The sequence below is a fragment of the Capsicum annuum genome, chromosome 7 (genome assembly GCF_002878395.1).
Source record: "Capsicum annuum cultivar UCD-10X-F1 chromosome 7, UCD10Xv1.1, whole genome shotgun sequence".
Taxonomy (NCBI): domain Eukaryota; kingdom Viridiplantae; phylum Streptophyta; class Magnoliopsida; order Solanales; family Solanaceae; genus Capsicum; species Capsicum annuum.
Window position 1 is genome coordinate 68,821,331 of NC_061117.1, and position 9,165 is coordinate 68,830,495.

A 9,165-nucleotide genomic window follows, 5' to 3' on the forward strand; every position below is an offset into this window, starting at 1 on the left:
TATGGTTGTGTTGAGATTTCCAGTATTGTGGTCGTTTGGACCGAGTATTATCTTCGTATTTCCTTTCATTTGATATGACAGTGCCAGTGTTTTGTATATTTCTTCTTGAATGAGTTATTATGAGAAGTGATAGGCTCAAAGGGTTAGCTTGGGGCTACTTGTAGCCCTAAGCACCGTGTCACGTCCCGGGAGGTGATTTTGGGTCGTTATAGAGCACCATGTTTGGGAAGCCATTAGTTCATTCATATTTTTTATGTCCTTAGTTTAAAGGATAAGACATTTACTTACTTAGTGTTTGGATGATATTTTAGACCTGATTTTGGATATTATTTAGATATTCTTATATGGTGTCTTTCACGTCATAAGGGTTGTAATAATTAGAGACACATTTGCACTCTATTTTCTTATGGATAATAATTAAGCTAGTACTGAATTTGGTTGATTAATATTGTGTTTTAGTTAGTTAATGAAAAGTATTTGGGGAAAGTAACTTGTGAAGGTTTGATTTAGTTGGTTATGCATTGGGTTGGATGGTTCTGTCTTCATAGAGTTAGGGTGGGTGCCACTCATGATCAATTGGATTGTGACACATATAGGTTAGGGCCATGCCATTTTAGGCAATGTGATTGTTAGAGAACAAGGCTGGCCACTGATTGTTATCCCCCTCACCTCCCTCTGTCGGTTGAGTCAGAGGCTCCTTTATATTCCTTGTACTCAATTAGGTTATGGAACAAGAACCCTTTTCTTTTAGTGCAATGTTCTCCACAAATTTTATCTTTAGTTGCATTAATTTAAATCTAATTTTTCCTTATGTCATGTTATAATCCTCTCCATCCACTTATGTGTCACTCAATTTCGATGTAGTCTCTTTCAATTTCACTGATCTCTAGTTGATGGAATCCCTATTTATAGGGTTAATGTTCCATTGTTAGGAGCGGTGATTACCCCCTAGAACCATTTGGAGCATACCCTTCCCTACAGTAGTTAATGGGTTCCTTTAACTGTAATCTCTGCCTTTCTAGGTTGACCTGATCATCACTTGGCCATAGTCAGTGTATGTTACCAAGGTGAGATAATCATTTGCCTAGAGCTAATCATGCACGAGAGACTCTATTCTTAGTCTTCTACCTAACCTCTCTCACACACATATATATGTATATCATTCTATCTTATGTTCCTCCCTAGTTATTATTTGGAAATCTTTTCACCGTTTATGTGTTCTCCATACATACAATCACTTTTAAGTCCTTAGTATGCTTGCTCGCTCGCATCTAAAGACTACTATAAATACGCCCCTTTTCAATACCATTTCTACTCATTTAGCATCTCCACCAGTTATCCTATCAGACTTTCTAATTAATTAGAAGATTATTCTAATATTTTTTCCTTCACTAATCCCAATCCCAAGCCTATAACCACCATCTAAATACCTCATCGTACACACCAAATATAGCTCCAGCCTAAGAAACCCCCATTTTATAGACTTTTTATCCAATATTTTGCCCTTTCCCTTTTCTCTTACTGAACCAACCTATTTTACAGAAACATTGACATTATGTCCCCTAAATGATTGCCCTACTTAAGATCAAGACTTTGTTGTTTGTTCCCTCTCAATATTCTGTGAATATCCTTGCTGTAAATGGGTTTTAGGATAAAAATAATTCAATATATATATATACACACACATAGTCGGAGCCATTGAATGCTACAAGGCTTGCCTAGTTACTAAAGTATTCTATCAATTTCAGGATATGAGTATTTAGAAATATACTAGCCCATTCTCAAGCTGGATACCATCCTTATTATTTTAGAGCTTGCTAGCTCTAATTTTTTGCCTCTTCATTAACTTAACAACTAAAATGTTTTCCTTTATGGTGCTCTTCAGGAAAGTTTATATGGCCCAATCCTCTGGTTTTACTCACCCGCCTTTCCTAATTATATAATTTAAGCTTTACAATTCACTCTATACCCTAAAATATGTGTCCCGTATATGGTACACTAACTTGTTACATTTTCTCCTCATAACCAGCTTCACTCTCTAAGACTGATGTTTCCTTCTTTATTTGCTCACATAATAATACTTTTTTTTCTAATTATATATGTCAAGGATTTGAACTTACTGAGAACAATGCACCTCTTCTTGAATCATTTTGTTGAATAATTGATTAGTACCTTCTCAATTCATGAACTTGAGCCGCTATACTATTTTCCCCGGTGTAGGTTTGTCACACACCTAATAAATGGGTTTGGCTTTCTCAAAACCCATATATTCAAAATATTATATCTAATATCGATGTTGTTACTTGCAAGTCACTCGCTTCTCATGAAAACTAATGGAATTTCATAAAGGTGATTGGTTGTTATTTTGCAATTCTAGCTTGTATTGACATATTTTTGGGGTACCACAGTTCTTGACATTGATTTCATCGTATATATATTATGTTGTTGATAAACTCTGTAGATACATGCATAGTCTCTATTTGAACCATTGGGATGTGGTAAAGCATATTTTTTGCTATCTTCATCACTCGAAGTCCTTTTGTTCTTAGTCTCGCTATCTTCGTGTGTTACTTTAGAGTGTCATGTTGAAGCTAATAGCTGCAAATCATGAGATGATAAATCAGACGATAAAGAAAACAATACTAAAAAGTATAAGATTATGGATAATCACGAAAAAAATATACATTGCAATTTCGTGGCCGAAAAAGTAGATTATATTTTTATACCCCAATACCTGAATTTGGCCACGGAATGAAAAGTAACATTTTTTTTGTCTAACATTGTATATGTATGTATATTGTTGTACATATAATATAATTTTTTTACTGTGCTGCATAATGTTATATATACAGTTATTCAATAATATACAAATATACATATGTATAAATGTTTAAATAATGTACCTACACTATATAAGTGTATAAAATGGAGAGGAACAAATATCGTTGAAATAAAAAGATTGGTAGAGTATAATACAATACAACATACAAATGTATCCAAAAAATGGACTTCATCTTCTTTCACAAGATCTATTTCATAAGTTAGGTATCCGCATATCCACACCCCCTACAAATGGTATCAGTTTGAATTTATGTTTGAATTTAGATTAGATTGAATTAGTTATGAGAAGACCATTTAAAAACAGAGAAGCTTTTAGAAAAATTAAAGAATCCTTAATTAGTAATTATTCAGAATACATAAGTCTAAATAAAACAAAAGAATACCCACAAAGATTAGCCTACCTAATTACCTTAATATCTAGTATTGAAGCAAAATTAATAATCCATTTAAAATCTAGAAGAATGAGACACATACCACCTAATTATGATAAAATTAGATTTAGATATCCACCAAGATATTATAAATATGGTTTAAATGAATAAAGTACAAAAATACAAAGAATTAAAATAAATTATTTCTGAAAAACGTAAAGAATTAAAAATAAGAATAGAAAGACTACATTATAATATATTTGTCGGAGTTAGTGAAAACTCAATAAATACACAAAAAGATGAAATATCAAAATTAGAATCACAAATAGATAATTTAGAATATATATATCAACATGAACTATTCACAATAAAATGAACAAAGAAGAATTTATAATAGATGAAAAAATATATGAAAATCACGAAGGATTAAAAATAAAAATAGTATTTTCTAATCTAGGAAGAAGATATAAGAAAATAGGTGAACATTTATATCTAATGTTAGAAAAAGAAGAATTAAAATTAGAATAAATACGAAAAATAGAAGAAACTAAAAATAGTAGGATTGATGAATTAGAAAAAGAACTACAAATGTTAAAAGATTTGTATGAACAAAGACAAAAAGAAAAGGAAGAAAAAGATAAAGAACAAAAATTACTAAACGAGATAAATAAATTTAAATAAAAATTAGAAATAAATAATATAGATGTTGAAGAGATAGATAATTATGATTCAGAAAATAGTGAAACATATACAGAAATATTAACAAATACAAAAAATTTAGAAATCAACGAAAAACAAGAAGTAATTAATGAAGAAAACTTAGAAAATATCAACACAGAAATAAATACTCTTGATAAAAAAGAAGATGAAAATATAATACCTACAACATCAGAAATAAGAAAACCTACATCTTATAAGAATAAGTTTAAAAGATATAATGAATATGACAAATGGACATCAAAATAAATAGTTAATAAAAATTATAACTTTTTAGACTTAGACTGTGTAATAGATACAGAAAAAATAATATAATTATGGATAGGATATATGACAAAAAAATTATTAGATAATAATATAAACATAACAGATGCACCAGAATATATAGAAAGAACACTAATAGAAACAGTGAAATTACGGTTTTCAAATTTAACTGAAAATAGCAAGAAGGTATTAAGAACTAATAAACCTATAGAAGGAACATCATCAACAACAACTAAACTAACACCTATAGAATTATTAAAAAAAATATGAAACAGCTATAAAAGATGAATTTGGTAGTATGACAACAATAGAAGAAGAACAAGATGAAGAAAAAGATACAAATAGGAATTTAATGTTAAAATTAGTAATATGTAATATGTGTTATATAGATGAATATACTTGCGCATTTAAAGAATATTATTATAAAGGAGCATATAATATAGAAGAAATTAAAGAAATAAGAAAATTATATTTTAATAAATTACCCGAACCATTTAGTTCAAAGATAATAAAGAGTTGGGAAGAAGCAAAAATAGTAGATACTTTAGGAGCAAGAATAAAATTTTTACAACAATGGTATAGAAACTTATGTGAAAAATATAGAGAAGAATTAAAAATGGAAAAAACATTGATAAGAAATTTAGCATATTGCAAAAATAAAATAGCACCCCGATTCGGATGTGAAGAAAGATAGTATAAGAAAAGAAAAAGACATAAGAAATATAAGAAATATAAAAAATCAAAATATAAATACAAGAAACCAAGAAAAAGATATTATGTAAAAAATTATAAATACAAAAGACCATATAGAAAAAAGAAATCTATAAAAGAATGTACTTGTTATAATTGTGGAAAATTAGGACATTTAGCTAAAGATTGTAAATTACCTAAAAATTCAAAAAATAAACAAATATCATAAATAAAAATAGATAATACAGAATATATGCAGATAGATTATATAGATTATGAATTAGAAAGTGAGGATAGTATATATGAAATTTCAGAAAATGAAACAAATAATGAAATAGATAGTGAAATAGATGAATCAAATGACTGAAGAAGATATCAAAATAATAACAAAGGAAGAATATTTAAATGATGAAGGAACAGAACAAAAAATAATATTTGAAAGTAACATATTTGATGAAATAAAAGAAAAAGAATTAGACTTAAGTGTAGAAAAAATATTTAAAATACCAACAATAAAAAATATTTTTACCAGGAAAAAAGACGAATATTATGTAGTATGCCAAAAGGAACATGTAATAGACTGTAGATATACAAAAGGTAAAGCTAGAATACCACTAGTAACAAAAAGAATAATTAATAAAGAGATAAACGATATAAAGAGTAGAGGAAACCCAATAAAATATGTATACCTTGGAGGTACAGAGATATTGATAAAAGCATGTTTTAGAGAAGGAATAGATACACCAATAGAGTTATATTTAGCAGATGATAGAATTATAAAACCTATAGAAAAAAGAATAATAACTGTCGTAAAAGGAAATCTAATATACCAAAAATTTAAATTTATAATAAGTGCAAATTATTCAGTAGCGGTAACAGATAAAAATATAGATAAATTATTAGTACTATATTGGAAAATATCAGGAATAGAATTAACCCCAGGAAGTAAAATATTTACAGCAAGATGCAAAAATTTATATGTATTAACAACAAAACATAAAATAACAGGAAAAAATAAGATTAACAAAATACGAATAGAAAGTCCATTCGAACAAATTGTAAAAACAATAGATTATAATGATTATAGCTATAGAGACATAGATATAGAAGAAAATTTAGAAATAGTAAATGATAGAATAAGTACAACGAAAAGAATAGCTGAAGAAAAATCAGAATCATCAAGCTCATAAAAAAGAACAAGTTATGAAATAAATTCAACAAGTAATTTAAACCAATATTACATAACAGGAAAAAAAATGAAAAAGAATATTTAATACTCTTAAATACAGGACAAGAAGAAAATTATATAGCAAAATATATAGTAAAAATTGAAGAAATAAAAACTGATAATGATATGTGCCCAGATCTACCAAGAAGTTTAATAAATAGTAAAAATATAGCAGAAAAAGAAATAATAATAGGAATTAGAAAAATAAAAATAGAATTTGAAGTAAAGGAAGAAATGCAAAAAGCAGATATAATATTAGGAATAAAATGGCTAGAACAAGTAAAACCATATAATATAGAACATACACAATTAACCTTAACATATAACAGAGAGAAATTATTCTTAAGAAGAGTCTTAACATAAAATGAAAATATATGTATTAATGAAGATAGTAGTAGAAAGATATTACAGTAGATATTATACGCCTATGATAGATACAGGAGCAGAAGCTAATTTATGTAGATATAATTACTTACCAGAAAGTAAATGGGATAAATTAAAAACACCAATAATAGCTAAAGGATTTAATAATGAAGGAAACTTAATTACTTATAAAGCTAGGAATGTAAAAATACAAGTATGGGATAAGATATTAACAATAGAAGAAATTTATAATTATGAACTAACATCAAAAAATATACTTTTAGGAATGCCATTTTTAAATAAATTATACCCACATATAATAACTAGAACAGACTGGTGGTTTACAACACAATGTAAACAGAAAGTAAGAGCAAAAAGAGTTAATAATAAAATAAGAAAGAAAACTGATTGGATAAAAGAAAGTGAAAAAATTATACAAAAGTTAGAAAATATAAAAAATACTGAAGATACAATAGAACTAGTTGTATTTTCGATAAATAAAATAGAAATAACTATATTTTCAATAAATAAGATAGAAATAATTAAGAAAAAATTAGACCAATTATATAATGAAGATCCATTAAAAGGATGGGAAAAACATAAAACTACTATAAAAATTGAATTAATAGATAAAAATAGCATAATAACCCAGAAACCATTAACATATAATTTTGACGATTTAAAAGAATTTAAAAAGCATATAGATGAATTATTAGAAAAACAATATATACAAAAAAATAATAGTAAACATAATAGTCCAGCATTTATAGTAAATAAACATAGTGAACAAAAAAGAGAAAAAAGTAGAATGGTTATTGACTATAGAAATTTAAATGCAAAAATCATGACATATAATTATCCAATACCAAATAAGATATTAAAAATAAAACAAATACAGGGATATAATTATTTTAGCAAATTCGATTGTAAATCAGGATTTTACCATTTAAAGTTAGAAGAAGAATCTAAAGAATTAACCGCATTTATGGTACCACAAGGATTTTATGAATGGAACGTATTACCATTTTGATATAAAAATGCACCAGGTAGCTATCAACATTTTATGGATAGTTATTTTAAACAATTATCTAATTGTATAGTATACATAGATGATATATTATTATATACAAAAACTAAAGAGGAACATTTAAAATTATTAGGATAATTTACAGATATAATAGAAAAATTGGGAATAAGTCTAAATGAAAAGAAAGCTGAAATTATGAAAAATCAGATAGAATTTTTAGGAATACAAATAGATAAGAGTGGAGTAAAAATGCAACAACATATAGTACAAAAAATAATAAATTCGAAAGAAAAATTAGATACAAAAAATAAATTACAATCATTTTTAGGATTAGTAAACCAAGTAAGAGAATATATTCCAAAATTAGCAGAAACTTTAAAACCACTACAAAAAAAATTAAAAAAGGATGTAGAATATAACTATAATGAAGAAGATAAAAAACAAGTTCAGAAAATAAAATTACTTCGTAAAGAATTACCAAAACTATAATTTCCAGATGAAAATAGAAAATTTATATATATAGTAGAAGCAGATGCTAGTGAAGGTAGTTATGGAGGAGTACTTAAATACAGATATGAAGCAGAAAAATTAGAACACCATTGTAGATACTACTCAGGTACGTTCAATGAAACAGAAATAAAATGGAAAATAAATAGGAAAGAATTATGTTCATTATATAAATGTTTGTTAGCATTTGAGCCATATATTGTATAGAACAAATTTCTTGTACGAACAGATAATACACAGGTACGCTGGTGGTTAACAAAGAAAATACAAAATTCAGTTACAACAAAAGAGATTCGGAGACTAGTTTTGAATATATTAAATTTCACACTTATAATTGAAGTAATTAGTACTAACAAAAATGTTATTGCAGATTACATATAAAGACAAAGCTACATAGACTGATATAATAGAAGAAGATACTCTAGAAAAAATACTCAACACCCTAACTACGCTTTCAATGAAAGTGGACAGTATGGGTAATGAGATAGAAAAGCTAAAGACTAATGAAGATAAACTGAAGTCTATAGCTACACATCAGCTAACTCAGCAGTGTGCAGAGCTATGTCGATCGAAAGACATTAAAGTTTCAGAGCTAGAAAGAGACGATGGGATACTCCATAAAACCCATAACGTTTATCAATCTACTTCTGCAGGTACAAGCAGAGGAGTTAGTAGACAAAGATATCAGAACATGAATATGAATAAGATATTTGAGAAACCATTTATACCAAAAACACAAAAAAAACCTTGTTCATACCCCCACAAATTACCACATGCCGAGATAGTCTGAACCAAGATACAAAAGTTTACAACTATGCAGCCCAAAAATACATAGAAAATATCTATAGAGTACAAACTTTCCTAAACCTTAACCCCAGAGCTACAAATATCAAAGAACCAAACACAAATTATATAACCCAAAAATTACATGGTTACAACAAGCTAATTGCACTACCCAAAACCAACCCAAGCTTAATAAAAACTTGTTTTGACTATGGATTATTAAATACCATATACACCCAAGACGGAGAAGAACTAACAGCTATGGAAGAATTACATAAAATATTCACCACCTATAAAAGGATAACCAAAGGAAATCTATTTTATATGAAGTGTTATACTACACCAGTAGAGATATTATACGACGAAATAAAACC